The following is a 20,242-nucleotide window of genomic DNA, read 5'->3' as shown; positions in this document are numbered from 1 at the left end:
TGTATATCTTTGTTTTGTTCAATTATCGATATTAAGTTAATGGGTAACTCGTATTCTCCAAAATTTGCATTAGCAAAGAAAAAGGCAGTTACACATTCAGCCTCCTTATGAAATCATATATCGCAGTAATAATAGTTAATCAGTATTATTTGAACTTGATTTTAAAAAGACATCAAAATCCATTGAAGCTATAGATTGAGAATTGATATTATTATGTGTAGTATTGGTATTCCATTTAATAAACAGTTATTCTGGTAGTATATGCAAATGTGAAGTTTGCAGTACAAATCAAACTTAAAATAGTATAAATTAGTTTTTAAATAAGCAAATTGACCCCGTTGAAATTTAAACCTTGAAGCATGTTAAACATGGTCAAAACATGGTTGACTGTGCCGTTTACTGTGGCTTTGACTCTGGTCGATCATAACAATCATCAGCAATGACTGAAAATTGGTCTGACTGTGTTAAAAAGACCATCCCCTGCGAAGATTTGTTCTAGAAATTGGAACGGTTCTGGAACTGTTCTAGAACATCAAGAACAGTTCTAGAATGTTCCATATTCGCGTTCTAGAACTTATGTTCTGGAATTGTTCCAGAACTGTTTTCTAGAATAATTCCAGACATTTGTGGAACAAGGCTTAGTTCTGAAACTGTTCCAATAATACACAAGAACATTTTTAGAACATTTCTAGAACAAAATAAGTTCAAGAAATTTCTAAAAATGTTCTAAACTGTAGTTCTAGAACACATTTAGAACTCTTTAAGAACCAGTAAGTTCTACAAACATTCTAATGGGGAATAAGAACACATATAGAACAGGTCTAGAACCAAAGTCTACAATTGTCCTACAATTGTTCTACATATTTAAAATAAACTAGTTCAGACAATGTTAATTTGACTTCTTTCAAATTATATTTCAAAACAATTTTCACATTGAAACTTTGCTTGCTGTGGTGTCTGCAAGATATTGCTGTCATATCATGAGATATATATATATCATACACAAACAGAGGACTAATGTTAAGGAGGAGTGTTTGTTGATAGGTCTGGGATACTTTGTCTTATTTCTAATCCTAAAACATTATGTGGGTACTCACTAGAAACAATGTTACGAGGCACTCCTAATGAGTATCCAAACATAAGCTTTTATGGAGAACTGGAGAAAATTATCCCTGAAATACCAAAAAGTACTTCTCCTTTAAGTCCTTACAAAATCTTCTGCTACACACATACATATACATGTATATAACTGACTATAATTTGTCACCAAATTACACATTATTTAAAAAAAAAATTACTGTATCTGTTCGGAATTCTGCATACTTAGTGTCTTCTGAATTTGCATGTAATCTTGTGTCAATTAAAACACTAGGACTTCACAGAGTTCCTCAACATTCACCATCACAAGAATCTCAACGAACTAAACTGGAATTAGGTGACTAACTACAGGAGCTTCTGGTAACTGTAATAGGTGGATTTCATCCATCTTTTTCATAACATTATTCAGATATTTGTGTAGTTTATTTGTGTAGTCTGTCTCCAATAGTGCGTAGAATGTGGCACTGGAAGTGTTTCATCATCAAAATACAGTTTCTTCACACGCTTCAGTGGACCTGGAAAAAAGACATATGAATGTATATTTTGAAACAAATATAAACTCTTTAACTCATAAACAGGTTTATAATTACAGAAACTTAATTCACAAGCAAATGATTGTGGTTTACAAAAATCAACATGTTCAAACAAAATTAAATTCTGTACAGTATCAGGTTGTTTTGCTCCCAAGTAGTTTCCTTTCCCCTAGTTGTTTTGCCTCCCAAGTAGTTACCACGGCCATTATTTTCCGCAAAGCCTTTGGCTGAGCATGTATCAATAGCATGTCTGTCAGACGCTGCGCATACGGCCCGCAATTATAAAGATCCGGAAAATACACCATGCACTACGCTCCGCACAGTACACATCGAAGAACCCGGATAATCATTGTCTTTTCGGCGCTTGAAGCGAGAGCACGATTTTATCGGTGAGTTTCACATGGCCCGATATTTTTTAAATTATATTGGCTCCACCTAGGACGTAGTCCAGGTATTTGTTGATTTTATTATTACAGAAAGTTTCCGTTTTTACAGTTCTTTGCTGTTATTTATTTGTTAATTGTAACTCTGGTTAAAATTAAAATGAGCCAGTCCGAGAACGAAGTTCTCGAGTACACTGCAAATGTTCTGTTCTCATCTTCGGAAAGCGAAGGTGAGTTTTCGGGGTTCGAGGCAGATAGCGCCGAACCAAAACAGTGCCAACAACGAAAGCTTAAATCGGTTGTTAAGCGAGTACATAAAAGTTCGACACGAACTGACGTAAATAATAATTCTAAAAATGACTCAAAACAGACAAAGGGAAAGCAAAAAGCCACAAAGAAAACAACCCCTAAGTCAACAAGTGTAGGCTTATTTGATTTAGATAATTTGTCTGCCAATGATATTGATGTACTGAGAAAAAAGCTGGGCATTTTTGATATGCCAGCAGAGGAAGTGTATGATGACTTTGAGGGTTTTGACCCCCAGAATGCCCCAAATTTGAGAATAGAGGTTGAAAATGAAAATGAATTTACAGATTCAGATGCAAATGATTCTATAGGTGCACGAAAATATGCCCAAGACTCTAGCAATAACATGACATCTAAGTTGAAAAATAGTCTTTTTGACGATTCTGATCAGGTTGAAGATCGATCAGACTGGAAATTGCCCAAGATTAAAACAAAAGTTAAAGGACCAGCTATTACACAATCTTTGGCTGACTTAATTAGTGTGGCTTGTACATCACAGTGTGACATTGAATCTGTTTCAGAGAAGTATCATGTTCCTGAAAATTGTGAGAAATTAAATCCTCCCACTGTTAACAATGAGATATGGAAAATTTTAGACAAAAGAACACGTACTTATGATCGTCTTTTCCAAGACATACAATCACTACTTTCATCAGGCATTGTCCCAATTCTGAAATTGGTCCAAGTGCTTAAGCAGTCATTGATGACCAATGAAGAGGCTAAAGAGTTAATCTCTGACTCTCTGACATTATTGGGTCAAGCCCAGTTCAATTTGAGTGTCCGTAGGCGATATCTTCTTAAACCTAATCTAGACCAGAAATACAAAAATTTGTGTAGCATAAACATGCCTGTGACAACCCAACTGTTTGGGGACGACATTGCCAAGGAAGTGAAGAATTGCGAGACCAGTCTTAATCTTGGAAAGATGAGACCGCAGCAAAGTTTTCAGCCCAATTTCTTTCCGAGGGGAGGATTCCGTGGAAGGTTTCCACGTAATTTCAATAGAGGTCGTGGCAATGTAAGATACATGCCATATGGACAGGCACCTGCCTTCAATCCTCGAGGATTTAGAGGACCCATGAGAGGAGGACCTAGAGGCGGTAGAGGTTTTAAACCCTCGGCAACTGTATCAGCCCCAAACGAGGGCAATTAGGAGCGGTAGGTAGACTCAAACACTGTTATAAGTCCTGGGAATTTTTTACCAGTGATCAATGGATTTTGAATAATATAAAAGGCTATGTCCTGGAATTTGAGTCAAAACCTTTTCAAACAGTTATTCCAAATGAAATCTCTTTTAATGAATCAGAAATTCAGATTATTGATCAAGAGGTGGATGATTTATTGAAAAAAGGAGCTATTGTCGGTTCTGAGTGGGAGCCAGACCAGTTTATTTCAAATATATTTGTGGTCAAAAAACCTAATGGAAAATTTAGACCAATTATAAACCTCAAAAGGTTAAATAATTTTGTTCATTATGAACATTTTAAACAAGAGCATTTTAAGATAGTGCTTGAATTAATTCAAGAAAATGATTTCTTTTGTTCTGTGGATTTACAAGATGCTTATTTTTCGGTTCCTATTCATCCAGATTATCAAAAATATTTGAAATTTACATGGAAAGGAGTTTTATATGCATTTGTTTGCCTGCCGTTTGGGTATAGTGCAGCACCCAGAGTATTTACAAAGTTGTTAAAACCAGTTTATGCATGGTTTAGGTCCCAAAGTATTAGATGTGCTTACTATATTGATGATTCTATTAATATGAGTTTAGACAGACATATATGTTTACAGAATGCTGAAACAATTTGTTCCACATTACAGTCTCTTGGTTATGTGGTAAATCCCACTAAGTCAGTTCTAGTGCCAACACAAAGGATTGTGTTCTTTGGTTTTATAATAGATTCCGTTCAGTTTATGATATTCCTTACAGAGGAGAAAATAGAAAAAATTATTCTTAAAGCTCGAAGACTTTTGTCTAGTAGAAGAGTAATAGTTAGAGACCTGGCATCGTTTATAGGTCTTTTAGTTAATGCTTTTTATGCAGTTCTAGAGGCTCCTTTGCATTATAGACAACTTGAACGTTTAAAATTAGAAGGACTTGGAAATAATAACAGTTTTGATAATGAAATAATGTTAAATGGGAGAGTTATTCAAGACTTGCATTGGTGGATTGGGAATGTTAATTGTAAAAATGGTAAAAGGATTAGACCTAAGAAAGTCAGTTTCATTTGTCAAACTGATGCATCTTTATTAGGTTGGAGTTGTGTTGACAACGAATCTGGTAGATTTGTTAATGCTGAATGGACGAAAAAAGATTCCGAATATCATATTAATTTTTTGGAGCTTAAAGCGATTTTTCTTGGGTTACAGTCATTATATGATAAAACCAATGATTGTCATATAAGAGTTTTTTCTGATAATGTATCTGCAGTGACCTATGTTAATGATATGGGAGGAATGACTTCTCAAAAAATGGATGGTTTAGCAGCAGAAATTTGGCAGTGGTGTTTAAAAAATAATAATTATCTTTCAGCTGCCTATGTGAAAGGATCAGAGAATAATGTTGCTGATTTTTATTCTCGATATTTTAATAAATCATCAGAATGGATGTTGAAACAAGAGATTTTTGAAAGAATTTGTTCAGAGTATTTTATACCTGATATTGATCTCTTTGCATCAAGCCTTAATTGTAAATGTAATAAGTTTGTTTCTTGGGTTCCTGAACCTCAAGCTTATTTCAATGATGCTCTTTCAATTTCATGGTCAGATTTTGAACCATATTTGTTTCCGCCATTTGCCTTAATTGGTAAGGTACTGAACAAACTAGTACAAGATAATGTTATACGAGCTATATTGATTATTCCATTATGGAGATCTCAATTTTGGTTCCCAAATGTTATTGATTTATTGATATCAATTCCTGTTAGATTACCTCGTCACAAGGATTTGTTGACCGACCCAGAGGATGGAACATCACATCCACTATCCAAAAGTATGGACTTGGTCGCAGTGCAGCTATCAGCCGACATTTGCTTGTGCAAGGAGTTCCTTCAGGAGCAGTCTCAGTTATCCTTAACTCATGGAAATCAGGAACAGAAAAACAGTATAGTTTGTCATGGCGTAAGTGGTGTATTTGGAATCAAGAACGAGGTAAAAATCCCATTAAAACCTCTGAGACGCAGGTAATAGCTTATTTATTTTACCTGTTAAAAAACAATAAGTCTTATTCAGTGCTGAACACACATAAAGCAATGCTTTTGCAGACTTTAAATATTTTAGGCAATAAATGGTGTGAATCTCCAACATTAATTAGTAGGTTTATGAGAGGTGTAGCTATTATGAAACCTGTGGTTCCAAGGTACAAATTTACATGGGACGTGTCTTGTGTTTTGCAACTATTAAAGTCGCTTATGCCTTTGAAACAGTTATCTTTGAAAACATTAACGCTAAAGTTAGTTGGTTTGGTGGCTTTGGCTGCTGCCCCTCGTGCACAAACTATTGTGTCCTTGAATATTGATTGTGTTAAAATTGATTATACTACTTGTGAAGCGGTGTTTTATTTCAAAAATTTGTTGAAAACTACGCCAGTGGGTAAAAAACAAAGTTTTTATTTAAAATTGCAGCACTTTCAGGAAGAAAGTTTATGTGTGTTTCATACCTTAATTCATTATATGAAAAGAACTAAGCATCTTAGACTTTCATCTCAGTTGTTTGTGTCTTATGTTTCTTATAAAGAAGTGTCTACAAGTACTATTGCACGATGGTTGAAGGATGTTTTAGTTATGTCAGGTATTGATGTGGCTATTTTTAAGCCACATTCATTCAGATCAGCAGCAGTTTCTGCTGCAGTTAAAGGAAATTGTTCCATTAATAATATCCTTAAAACGGCAGGGTGGAATACTGATTCCAATTTCTACAAGTTTTATTATAGAGACATTGTTGAAAGGTCTGATGTACCATTTGTTCAGGCAGTTTTTTTCGCAGGTTTAATTATATCATTAAACTTAGTGTTTTTTCATATGTTATATGTTAAAATATACATGTATACATATACAAAGTGAAGGTTTATTTAACCGTATTGTTTTCATTTGTTGACGTTTCAGGTATTTGTATGAACAGTCACAGATGTTTTTCTATTACCTTTGTATTCTGTCATATATGGTTGGGGTATGGAATGCCTATTATCATATTGTATACCTATTGTGTATTATTTTGTTAACATGTTGAAATAATACAATCTAGACAGGAAAGGAACTTAAGAATTGGTTTTATATCTGTGTCCTGCTAGATTTGTTGTCAGTCTTTAAAGATGCTATTGATACATGTAAAGCCAAAGGCTTTACGGAAAATAATGTCCCCTCATCCAAGCGTTTGTGACGGATGAGGGTCATTATTAGAAGTAAAGCCGGAGGCTGAGCATGTATCAACCCACCCCTGTTGTTGTATAAGGGTCATATGGAAGTGTTATTCTTCTTTTTCACCCTCCCAGGTTGACATTTACTGACAACAAATAACTTTTAAAGAATGATTATCCGGGTTCTTCGATGTGTACTGTGCGGAGCGTAGTGCATGGTGTATTTTCCGGATCTTTATAATTGCGGGCCGTATGCGCAGCGTCTGACAGACATGCTATTGATACATGCTCAGCCTCCGGCTTTACTTCTAATAATGACCCTCATCCGTCACAAACGCTTGGATGAGGGGACATTCTACCTCATGTGTGAGCCACACTACCAAGTGTGAAACTACTTCTGGAAGGCAACATAATTTGGACAAAATAACACTTGTTTTTTCGTTTTATGTAAACAAAGTGTTTTCTTCTGTAATGATGTTTTAGAAATATGCTTTTCTTAAAATTTCAGTAATTTACCTTATTCAGTCAGGCATTCCAGAATACATGGGTGTAAAGGTGACCAATGCCATTTTACTCTTGCATGTTATTAATGTTAATTTCACAAATTTTTAGATTATTTAATGTTTTGCCAAGTCTCGTCTTCTTGTAGTCATCGATAGATTAAAGTCTCATAATAAACTATTCCCGGGCCTCAAGAAGTTATTTTAGTGAGCATCACAGGTCTATAATCCCAGCCTGAAGTTGCGTGCAATGAGACTTTCAATGTAAACATTGAGCATTGTTAAATACTGAAATCACTTGCCTAACTTGCAGTGTAATCTTCAAAAAAATAAGCATTGGTGTTTATGTGGTTTAAAAAAATGATAACCAGTTATAAAACAGAAAAAAATGCGTCCATTTGCCTTATACTCGCCCTTCAGCAAATGAACCATTTATGAATTGTAATAACAGCTGTATTAAGAATAGCGTTCGACCCACAATACACGTTGACTTACTTAACCCGTGTTTCGATGTGTACAGTTAAGTCCGGTAATCTTGCGCGTCCGGTAATCTTGCGCACTTCGCATTTGCGAATCTCGCAGACGACGAATGGTTTTCTTTTAAGTGATGAAAGATGGAATTTCACATTTTAAAGAATTAACGGATTTAAAAGTTACGTATTCCATGCAAAATTAAATTCGATCATTACATTTATACACCGGTTGCGCCATCCCTATACATCGTAAACACTGGCCTTCTTACGAAAAATTCAAAATGAATCACAAATTCCCTGCAGTCTTTAGCGTTTTCATACTTTAAATTAAGAATTCATAAATCCAACCTGTAATTAAGCATTCCATTGCACAATATCCGATCAGTTATGGTATTTTTTGCCATGAAAATATATCGCATCAGACGACATAGTCATCATTTCCCGCCATTCTGTCAAACCAATTTGGTATGATCTCCGCATGCGTAATGGCCTAGTTTTTATATTTTCTGTACACTATGGAAGCATGATCGTGGTATCAAACCTGTTATGCATTTTTTTTCACGCATACCGGTACTTTTTTATTACATTGTTGTAATTGTCCACTATTATTAGTGATTATATATTTTTTGATTTGTAGTGAACAAAAACTGCACTAGAAATCCACATTTAATTTCAATGGTTTTGCAAACTGATTTTTTAAATATTTTTCTGGAATGTTTTTTTATCAATAATTGGACACCATATGTCTACAATTTTGCCTAAACGAGGTCATTATACAAAGTGCGCAAGATTACCGGACACTGTGATAGTTTGAAAATGAGGTGAGTTATGTTTGTTTTGAAATCAAATCGGACAATTCTTCACTGAATTAATCAGATATTTTTGTGTTAATAAGCACTTGAACTTATAATTTTCATAATAAATTTAGATATTATGTTGCCAATTTATAAAAGAACATGTTTTTAAACCAATTGACCCTTAACTGCGCAAGATTACCGGACAGCATCGTAAGAACTCTCTGTCTGGTTGATTATTCTTTATCACATATCAAGCACTGGTACTTACCATTTTCCGATACATGAAGATGGTTTTCCTTTCGATGTGTCATTTAACTTAACATGAAGATATGAATTTAGTAAGGAGCATACATGCCATAATTTTTCAGACCAATTCCGGGACATTGAGTTAAATTGTCCGGGACTTTTGCCGATTTTCCGGGACATGTATAAAATGTAGCGATATTTATAGACATATGCATTTTTGGTACGTTTTTTTTGTTGTTTCGCATCGTTAATTGCAAAAGTTCGAAAGCCTATCCGAAATACACTTGATCTATTAACGTCAAATTAAACATTACTACTTCCGTTACTAGATACAAGCCACGTGTTTTCAGTGTAAGCGTTCTAAACATGGATGGTGACATCACTGCGTTATTGTTATTAAGACCGGTGTGTAACACGTAGTTGTTGATACGCCTTTATTCATTTACGCTGGGCGTTTTGACATGGCAAACGCAATTCAAATTCACTTATTATTTTTAACGTTATGTTAAATCGGGGTTTAGAACAAGACAATAATAAACCTAGTGAGAATGATGTTTTTATATGCTTACTTTTTTACTCAATTTCTTTGTCGGTTAAACGTGCGCACATAAACTGCTTTTAATTTTTTACGGTACTCAGCGATGTTGGACTTCAGATGTGTGAATAACTATCCTTTGCCCTTACGCAGCGGGAAATAATGACGTAGTAGATTCAAGTCAATTAACAACCACATTAAACAATGTTCGACAATCGATATGATAACAGGACCCCTGTTAATTGATCGATTTTGACACTTAGCGTAGTCTGCCTATTCGGGTAGGCATTGTCATGGAGACGCTGCAGATATACACAGATTCGAGGTGCAGTAAAGCCTAAGATAAGGTACAAGTATGTATGGATTGTGTAAATTCCGGGACATTTGACAGATTTCCGGGACAGCGGGACAAGTTCTTCATTTCCGGGACTGTCCCGGACAATCCGGGACGTATGGCATGTATGAAGGAGGGATTAATTTTAAGTTGGAAAATTAAATTCCAAAGCTTATTTCAGCACCGCATCATACGGGTCTCTGAAAATCTACCCAGCCTAACCCCAAATGTAATGGATAATTTCATTGGCCAAAATTCACAAAACAGAGCTGACTGGTTTTTTATTTTATTTACGTAGAATGTCAGCGGAGCAGCATTAACGAAAAACAGTCGGGTGCATATAAGCGCGCTTTTTTTAAATGGCAGACGTTCTTTTCTTGTTCAATCGCGTTATGAGCTTTATCGAACCACAAAATGTAGTCGCACCCAAAATAGATGTTGCTCACTACCAGGAGGGAGATCTCATCAAAGCCACTTACCAAAAACAAACATACGATGCGGTGATCAGTGAAATCCATCGTAAGTAAATTCGTTTGATAGCCAAACTTTTTGGTACCAATCTAAAAGGTTCTTGAATGGGGTGAACACTTTTTTATGACTGAAAGCGTTAAGCCCGCCTCGTCACTAATGTTAATAAAGTCCTGCCGGAGAATACCGCAAACTGATATTTCAGTTCGCTCAACGCGGACCTATTTGACGAGGCGGTGTCTCGGTTAACAATGTCCCCTAAAAAATGTCCATATTTCAATCGCCGTAGAGCAAGTATATTTCACTTACTGTTTATAACACTGTGTGTTGATAAAAACACAAAGTATTGAAATAAATCAATATTCAAGTTAAGGGGTCTTCCTGATCATTGTTAAACAATTTGTTGTAAATAGTACAGGTTCGGGCAATCATATTTTCGGATAACGAAAAATAATCTTGTAAATAAATATATTATCATAATAATAATATTAAAATTTGTATATACTGTTGATTACAGATGATGAGGTTTCTCTTAAAGCAAGCAAAGCAACCGCCTAAGCATGCTTTCGAGGCAACTTAAGATAGGAAAAAAACTCAAGGTAGGTATTATTTTCAAGGCATGTTCACAGTTCAGTGACAGGCAGGCAGTCCAAAATTACAGGCTTTAATATTAATGAATGTGAGTTGGACACTTGAATGAGACTCAAGAAATTCAATTTTCCTCCATTGAATAAGTGTTATTTTAAGTATTTTTTTATCAGTTGGTCAACACTGCCTATAGATATATGATTTTTTCCCTGTTATAAATGAAACATGAACACATTGTTCACAGTTATCCAATTTCACACTCACTCACTAGCCAGGGGTGAGTGAATTTTTTTGAAAAAAAAAATCTGATGAACAAACGTTCGATAACATTAGCTAATTGTTTGTATGGGTAACTACTCAGACTAGCCAGAATTTCCAAATGTGAAATTTGATGGACTAAAACAAAGTATTCATGATCGCATGACACAATGCTCAAGTTTGGTTTTCAAAACATTTCATAAATGATTTTAGAGTTCAGTGATCAAACACCAACAGAGCCTCGTGATAAGTTGCCTGTAAAGAGGAGCATGATCCCATCAGATGCCTCCGAAGAGATTGACCTGACGAACAATGCTGCAAAGCAAAATCTCAGTAGTATGTTGGTTGTCTAATACTTTTTATTTTAATCCCTTAGAAATATATATAATCCAGTATTTAATGCGTTCAAATCATAAAAACCTGCAACAGTGTCTTGAATATATTGCGTTCGTATTTAAGTTGGTGCTGAATGTCAAATTGTGTTATCCATCACCAGTTTACTTACAAGGTTTGCTGTATTGAAGCATTCTCAATTTGAAAATACTAATGTTGTGATCAAATGTGTAATAATTTCTTTGAATACTTTGATAATAAGTACACTCAATATTGACTAAATAAAAAGACGTTATGTCTATATTTGTAATACTGTCCAGCTGGATCATTTAGACTTCTTGTTTAGTTTAAGATGTGACTACATTTGTTATCTAAATGATTTCAGAGCAAAGTGCTCAAACACCTACAGAGCCTCGTGACAAGTTGCTTGTACACAGAAGAGCCTGATCCCATCAGATGCCTCCGAAGAGATTGAAAAGAACTGTTTACGGACATTTTCAGAACTGTTTTAGAACATTTGTTCCAGACTTATTTGAAGCAACCCTTCGAAACTGTTCTAAACATTTCTAGAATTGTACTGGAACACACCGGCTAGAACTGTTCTGTAATCATACTGAAAATGTTCTAGAATTATTCTGGAACAGTTGTTGAACGTTAAATGAGAAAAAATTTCTAGAACAATTCTAGAACAGTTCTGGAAATTTATTCAAGAAAAATTCTGGAATAGTTCTAGAACGATAGTTCAAGAATTGTTCTAGAACAGTTGCTGAACGTTAAATGAGAAAAATTTCTAGAACAATTCTATAACAGTTCTGGAAATTTGTTCAAGAAAAATTCTGGAATAGTTCTAGAACAATAGTTCAAGAATTGTTCTAGAACACACCTTCAGAACTGTTTCAGAACAAATTGTTCTAGAAATTATTCTCATTTAACGTTCAACAACTGTTCTAAATCGTTCTAGAGCATTTTAAGGATGATTCCAGAACACTTCTAGTCATTAGTTCCAGTACAGTTCTAGAAATGTTATAGAACAGTTCTAATAATCTTCGCAGGGGATGTTTTAAGAACCATGAAATATGGTTAGTTTAAATAATTGTCAAAATCAAGTTTATAAGCATTGAATTGTATAACTTAAGTGTCTGGTTCTAATTGTGTAAGCAATAATGTAATATTTTAATTATATAAAATGATTTACACTGAATTTTTTACAGTTAAAAGATTGTCCATGATGAAAATAATTCATGGTTTTTAGTCTTTGTTTTACCTTAATTGGAGGTCAATAGCAATTTCTATATAATAAATCACTTTCCATTTGATAAACATTCTACATATTTAACCCTTTGCATGCTGGGAAATTTGTCGTCTGCTAAATTTGTCGTCTGCTAAAGTTCTAAAATTTTCTTCAATTTTTTTTTCAAAGAATACTATCAGAATAGCAAACAGTTTGGATCCTGATGAGACGCCACGTTCTGTGGCGTCTCATCTGGATCCAAACTGTTTGCAAAGGCCTTTAAAATTCGGTTCCCGCACTGAAAGGGTTAATGTAAAAACAAGATGCTAGCTTATATTATTGACATTTAGAAAAATAAATGTTTCTCATCAAGTTTTTGTTGTTGTTAATCATGTTACAAATGTATTATCCCTTACTGACATTCATAGTTAGAAGGCATCTTGTCTCTGTCTGTCCATGATTCATAGTCAACAACACACTAAACAAGAGGGCTAAGATGGCCCTTAGCCTAGTTTGCTCACCTGAGAGGAGTCGGTTCATTCAATCTTTGTCAAAAATATTACCCAGTGATTAAGGTTTCAGCCAGATGAGTCAGATACGATTATTACTTTGATTTGCATCAAGAAATGGACCTCCTGACCAAGATTTTGATCCCCCATGGCCCAATGTCAAACTTTGCCTACATATCATCAAGAACAAGATATTTGTTATCAGAAACACAATGCCCCCTTGTGTGACGCATTGATTTTTTTATTATATCCCTTTAAAAATCTTACCTCCCTTGTGAAAATGATCATTCTGTACCTGGCAAATTATAAATAGACATTATATCCCTTTAAAGCTTGTTACTTCCCTTGGATTTGTTTTTTACCATTGACCTTGAATGATGGCCTTGAACTTGACCTTTCACCACTGAAACTGTGCAGCTCCATGATATACACATGCATTCCAAATATCAAGCTGCTATCTTCAATATTGCAAAAGAAATATCCAATGTTTAAGTTTTGGGACGGACGTACAGACACCATATATTTGACCTTTGATCTTGAAGGATGACCTTGACCTTTCACCAATCAAAATGTGCAACTCCATGAGATACGCATGCATGCCAAATATCAAGTTGATAAATTCACTATATTGCAAAAGTTATGGCCAAGAAAGTGTTCGGACGGACAGAAAGACTTACTGGCGGATAGTTCAACTGCTATACCGGGAGCATAAAAACATCCTGGTCAAGTACCTTCATGATTGGACTAAAACTATGGCCTCTAGTGTGTCTACAAGGTTATTGTAACATAAACACAATCACCTTGATTTTTCCCCACATTACCAAAGGTGTAACTTGACCTATATATTGTCTTGACAAACATCCAAGTCAAGTTTTATCATTGTTGAACCAAAACTCTGGCGTATGGAGTGTTTACGAGGTTTTTGTAAGATTTGACCTGGTGATCTATATTTTAACCCTTCATGACCAAACATCAAACTTTGCTTACACAAATAAATATTATTACCAAGATTCATAAAATCTGAAACAAAATTTTTACCTCTAGAGTGTTTACAAGGATTTTGTATAATATAATGAAAATTATGACAATCTAACGGCAATAATTCTGCGATTTTGCCCGTTATCAAACTTGACTAAGATCTTGTGGCTATATAGCTTCTCAGCAACTTTGAAAAAGTGAAAAAAAAAGTGTATCAATGCGCTTAAAAATAAACTTTTAATACTGTAAGGTGTATTATCTGCAGGGTTTTTTTTGGCCCGATTTTATAGCTGAAATTCGGCTATGTTCCCAATCCCAAAAAGTATACTTTTTTCCCAAAATGTGGCCAAAAATTCTCAATTGCCAAAAAAAAACAAAAAACATTTTTTTTTTTTTTTTTTAGAAAGAAGTCTTATGCGTATTTTATCTCAATTTCAATTCAATTACATCTAACAAAGTATTATATGATTTTGTTCTTTTAATTTAAGTGTTATAAAGAGTTATGTAAAATTTAGTATTTCCCTAATCAGTGGACTTTTTATGTGGAAAAAAAGGCTTATGAATTAATTTTCCCAATTTCATGAAAATGCCGATAAAATTCCCAATTCCAATGCCATGGGCTATCTTCCCAAAAAGTGGAAAAAAAACCTGATCTATAATGACCAGGAATGCACTCAAGTGTATTAATGCGCTTTAAAAAAATCACTTTGAATACTCTATGAAGTGTTTTATTTGTATGTCTGGAAATGCACTCAAGTGTATTAATGCGCTTAAAAAATTCACTTTTAATACTCCATGAAGTGTATTATTTGTATGACTTAATATACGCTCAAGTGTATTGATGCACTTGAAAGATTACTTAAGTTACTGATAAGTGTATTATTTGTATGACTGGAAATGCACTCAAGTGTATTAATGGGTCTAAAAAATTTGCTTTTAATTCTGAAATGTGTATTATTTGAATGACTGGAAATGCACTCAAGTGTATTAATGCGCTTTAAAAAATTTACTTTGACCATGAAGTGTATTATTTGTATGTCTTAAAATACACTCAAGTGTATAAATGCACTTGAAAATAAACTTAAGCGCACTTATTATCATCATAAACGCACTTACGTGTATTATTTAGTGGAAAAAAAATACACTTAAATGTATAAACACACTAGTAAAAAGTGTTTTTTTAACAGAATAAAATGCACTTGTTAAGCAAAAAATACGGTGCCAATAACATGCACATTAAATGCGCATTTAATGTGCATTTAATGCGCATTTAATGCACATTTAGTGCACTTTTTCGAGAAGGGATATAGCCATATAAGGAAATATACCCCGCCCCTTGGCAGCCATGTCTTTCAAGCAAAGGTTACCATTTTTAAACTCATCCGAGATATCATTGGGACAAATCTTCTGAGCAAGTTTCATGAAGATCGGAAAATAAATGTGGCCTCTGGAGTGTTAACAAGGTTTTACTATAGCCATATAAGGAAAAATGCCCGACCCCCTGGCGGCCATGTTTTTCAACCATTCAAACAAACGGCATCATTTTCGAACTTGTCCAAGATATTATTGGGATGAATCTTCTGACCAAGTTTCATGAAGATCAGACAATAAATATGGCCTCTAGAGTGTTAACAAGATTTTACTATAGCCATATATAGCCATATAAGGAAAAATGCCCCGCCCCTTGGCCGCCATGTTTTTCAAGCAAAAGTAACCATTTTCGAACTCATCCAAGATATCATTGAGACCAATCTTCTGAGCAAATTTCATGAAGATTAGACAATAAATGTGGCCTCTAGAGAGTTAACAAGGCAAATGTTGACGCCGCACAACGGACGACGGACAAAAGGCGATCACAAAAGCTCACCAGTGTAAAAGTGATCCTATTTCCTAAGGGGCACTAACATAATCTGCGCATGAAGTGTTCATACACACTTACAACAAAACTGACATATCACCACACTTACAAACAAGAGTTCCGCGGTCGGAGATGACCGCATTGAAGCCGGATTTTTGATTTAAATGACAGGAAAGTACCTTTCGTGTTTTTGTCAATGCAATACTTAAATTACTGAAATATTGTTCAAAGGTCAAAATGAAATGTAAGTACTTTTCAAGGCATGAGCAAACCTTGTGTTATGTTTTGAATGCATGCATATACATGAACAACAATAACATTTAAGGTCACAGTGACCTTGACCTTAGAATGAATGACCTTGAAATGACCAGTGGTCATCTAAGTGTGCTTGCAAACCTTCATGTCAAGTTTGAAGACTCTATGTCCAAGCATACCAAAGTTATAACAATTTTAACATTTTAACATTTAAGGTCACAGTGACCTTGACCTTCAAATGAATGACATTGAAATGACCAGTGGTCATCTTCTAGTACTGGCCAATCTTTATTTCAAGTTTGAAGACTCTAGGTACAAGCATACCAAAGTTATAACATGAAATAAAAACTTTAACATTTTTACATTCAAGGTCACAGTGACCTTGACCTTCAAATGAATGACCTTGAAATGTCCAGTGGTTACTTACTAGTTCTGGCCAACCTTCATGTCAAGTTTCAAGACTCTAGGTCCAAGCATACCAAAGTTATAACAACTTTAACATTTTTACATTCAAGGTCACAGTGACCTTGACCTTCAAATGAATGACCTTGAAATGTCCAGTGGTTACTTACTAGTTCTGGCCAACCTTCATGTCAAGTTTCAAGACTCTAGGTCCAAGCATACCAAAGTTATAACAACTTTAACATTTTTATATTGAAGGTCACAGTGACCTTCACCTTCAAATGAATGACCTTGAAATGACCAGTGGTCATCTGTTAATCCTGGCCAACCTTCATGTCAAGTTTGAAGACTCTAGGTCCAAGCATACCAAAGTTATACCATGAAATCAGAACTTTAACATTTTTACATTCAAGGTCACAGTGACCTTGACCTTCAAATGAATGACATTGAAATGACCAGTGGTTACTAACTAGTTATGGCCAACCTTCATGTCAAGTTTCAAGACTCTAGGTCCAAGCATACCAAAGTTATAACAACTTTAACATTTTTTATATTGAAGGTCACAGTGACCTTGACCTTCAAATGAATGACCTTGAAATGACCAGTGGTCATCTGTTAATCCTGGCCAACCTTCATGTCAAGTTTGAAGACTCTAGGTCCAAGCATACCAAAGTTATACCATGAAATAAGAACTTTAACATTTTCGAGCACGCAGACGGCCCGCCCGCCCCCCCGCCCGCCCCCCCCGCCCGCCCCCCCCGCCCGCCCGACAACATCAATCTATAAGCCGAGATTTTTTCGAAAAAAATCCGGCTAATAAAACTGACCTTTCACCTGGAAGCTATTTTGTAATCTTTTGAGCAAGTTTTTTACCATAAATGCAAATAAAATGTGTCTTCAAGAGTTGTCAATTTGTATTCCCATTATATTATATAAGCAACATAAGACAAACTGCTTGGCCTCATTGTGGACATTTTTTTAACAAACACAACCATATTTCAATCAGCTGAGAACATATTCAAATCAGCCGAGAAGTCATGATATTTCATCTGTGACGCTGATATCCTTGTGTTGGTGGTATTTTCAGTCCGGACATCAAGTTAAAAATACCGAACATAACATTTGTGGTGATTTTATAGCCATATTTCCCATACCTCTTATTCAAGAAAAACGGTTGTCACTTATAAGCTCAAGTATGCGCACTTGATAATAATTAAGCTCAAATAGTATGCGCACTTGATAATGGTAAACAACACATACTTGCTTGATAATTGTATGGTTTCGAAAGAAATAGTAAAAACTTTAAAAGGGCATTCCATACGCTACAGTACAGCCAAAGCGGAACAAACATAATCCGCGGCTACGCCACGGCCAGATAATTAGTACGCGGCGGCCGAATCGTGTGTTGACGCAGCGTATCGCCGTGGCACTCGGCATCGATCCGCGCAACGACGCCGAGTCTGTAGTTAACCTCGCGTACTTTCGCGGAGTAAATCCGCCGCATACGTACGCGGCGGATCGAGTGAAAAGACATCCACCTACATGTGCATACAAGTATGTGTAGCGTAGAATTAATTTACGCGCAACTGTTAATGTTTCGTTCGATTATCATTATTAAATTTGTAATCCGAAACACACTTCCGAATTTTAATGCTAACGCGACATTTGGCAATTTCTAGCGTCAAATAAACAGTGCTAAAATATCCTTTGTTTCATAAATAGCGCGCAAAAATTATGCAGACATGTAGAACGTCGTTCGGAGAGTTTGGGTATATTTTGTGTTGTATAAATACATGAACATCACATCAAGCGTAAATCGTGTGTTCAGTGGGGAAAAAAACGCCCCTATTAGACGTTATTTTATCATCTCTATAAATAGTAAAAAATGCCAAAATGTATTTGATACTAAAGGAAATATCGAGAATGTTTGTGTATCGTAAATATTTACCAGCATTTGCTTCAAAGCTGGAATATACTGGATTATCGGGTAATTATAGTAGCGATATTTACTATATAATATGAACAAAATAAAACGTGTTTATAAACGCATATTCAAACAATAGTAATAATTAGCTGATAATTAACAAAACAACAAATACGTCGTCACCGTCTTGATTATTGATGTGGCTTCAATCTGCTAATTTTCTCAGCTTAAATATAATAGCGAATTCAACATGCAATTAATTTATAAATCCACCATATGCAGGAGCCTTGACCACTTGTATGTGTGAAAACATAATTATGTGACCTTGTTTATGTGAGAAATACATACACTACGGGCGGGACACAAACTTAATTGGCCAGACACATTAACTATGCTTACATGTATATGCTAATACAATCCGCGCGCAATAAATTTATTATGATTTTAATTATTATTATAAAAGTTCTTTCAAAATTTGTTAACTACATGTAACTAATAATTTTTTAAAGATTTTTTATTTCATGATGCGCATCGACTCGGCATCATGTCGCGGATCGCGGCATGCCTCGGCGGACAGATGCGAAGTTTCGCGGCGAAATGCGACTTGCCGCCGCATACTGACGCGGCTTCAACGACTGACGCAGCATCGACTCGTTTCACCTTTCCGCCGCGGATCGCGAAATACGTTTGTTTCTTTGTTCCGCTTTGGCTGTACTGTACATAGAGTATATATTTAGTCCATATATTATACTACACTCGTTATAAAAAAAAGTATTTTTCCATTTTTTTACGAAGCTGTCTGACCCAGCTTTTCACCTAGCTCGCTTTGTAAGCGGCCAAACAAGTTGAATGTTAAATCTTGCCTTCGATAGTTGACAAATTTACTGTCACCCTGTCAGACATGTAATATTTATTTTATTATACCGAATAAACTATTCAAACATGAACAATTTATATGAACCATGAACAATTTTAATATTCAATAATTGAATTTAATTTCAGCAATGAACAACCATTAATATGTTGAGTGGTTCAGATTTACGGGCAGAGCAAAATGAACTTCGCTTTATTCGGCACCGACTTAGTAATCAATTTATCCCATCAATTTTCTTAGTCGTTAATTATTTCTTTAAAAATATATTACAGAACCAGCTTTCCGTATTTGATTTTCATCACTTGATTACGCAATTTATGACGTACTTGTGTGACGTCATTTCGGTGACGAAACATTTTGGGACAACAATATGGACGTGGTGGCTTTTTTAACAGTAAAATATTTGTTTAAAGCATCGAACGAATCCAAAACGTATTTCGGATTGTGTGTTTTTCATGCATAACACCTTAAGAACAGACACTCGTTGTAACTTTATTGTTATTAGCATTGGATTAAAGTTGCCTTTGAGGTAAGCGTGTCGTTTATACTAAATTGATTTTCTTTTTGACTCCTGTAAAAGCTTAAATAATGGCATTAATCTATTCTACAGCACAGTTTCAGCTGCAATCGATATTTTAATTATCCAAATACAACGGACACGCAAAACTGCGTACTGCGCATGCGCGAATGGGACAGTATAATTTTCGAACATTCCGCACGTGATTGCTAAGGCAGCGGGATACAGTATTTTTTTGTCAGTAAATTTTTTCCCGCTGGTGGCACGTGATTGCTATGGCAGCGGGATACAGTATATTTTGGACAGTAAATTTATTCCCGCTGGGTCTGACAGTATTTCTATGTCACGATGGCCAATGGGAGTTTAGCATTGTAAATAAAAGTGAGGTATAATAATATGTAATGTCTTCTATATACACTACGTGCCCCGCGATTTTTGTCTAAATCACAGACCACCGCGTTTAGGCCAACGTGGCAAATCGCAGTGAT

The 20,242-nt window shown here is 35.2% G+C and overlaps 3 long non-coding RNA genes across 4 annotated transcripts in view; 1 reads left to right on the top strand and 2 right to left on the bottom strand.

The window, feature by feature from the left end:
* The window catches only part of LOC127855286 (uncharacterized), a 161,640-nt gene that overhangs the window by 29,298 nt on the left and 112,100 nt on the right, over positions 1–20,242 (bottom strand). The window lies entirely within an intron of this gene.
* Positions 894–8,760, bottom strand: LOC127855299 (uncharacterized). The gene is made up of 2 exons (XR_008037468.1): positions 8,713–8,760; positions 894–1,613 (listed from the first exon to the last, which is right to left on the bottom strand). It is a non-coding gene; the product is annotated as an uncharacterized LOC127855299 (long non-coding RNA).
* On the top strand, positions 9,895–11,966 carry LOC127855288 (uncharacterized). Of its 2 annotated transcripts, none has more exons than XR_008037450.1 (4): positions 9,895–10,078; positions 10,545–10,626; positions 11,087–11,209; positions 11,592–11,966. It is a non-coding gene; the product is annotated as an uncharacterized LOC127855288 (long non-coding RNA). The 2 variants fall into 2 exon arrangements; XR_008037449.1 differs by lacking the exon at positions 9,895–10,078 and adding an exon at positions 10,251–10,321.

Source organism: Dreissena polymorpha, chromosome 13 (assembly GCF_020536995.1).
Source record: "Dreissena polymorpha isolate Duluth1 chromosome 13, UMN_Dpol_1.0, whole genome shotgun sequence".
Classification (NCBI taxonomy): Eukaryota; Metazoa; Mollusca; class Bivalvia; order Myida; family Dreissenidae; genus Dreissena; species Dreissena polymorpha.
This window is presented reverse-complemented; position numbering and strand designations above follow the sequence as displayed.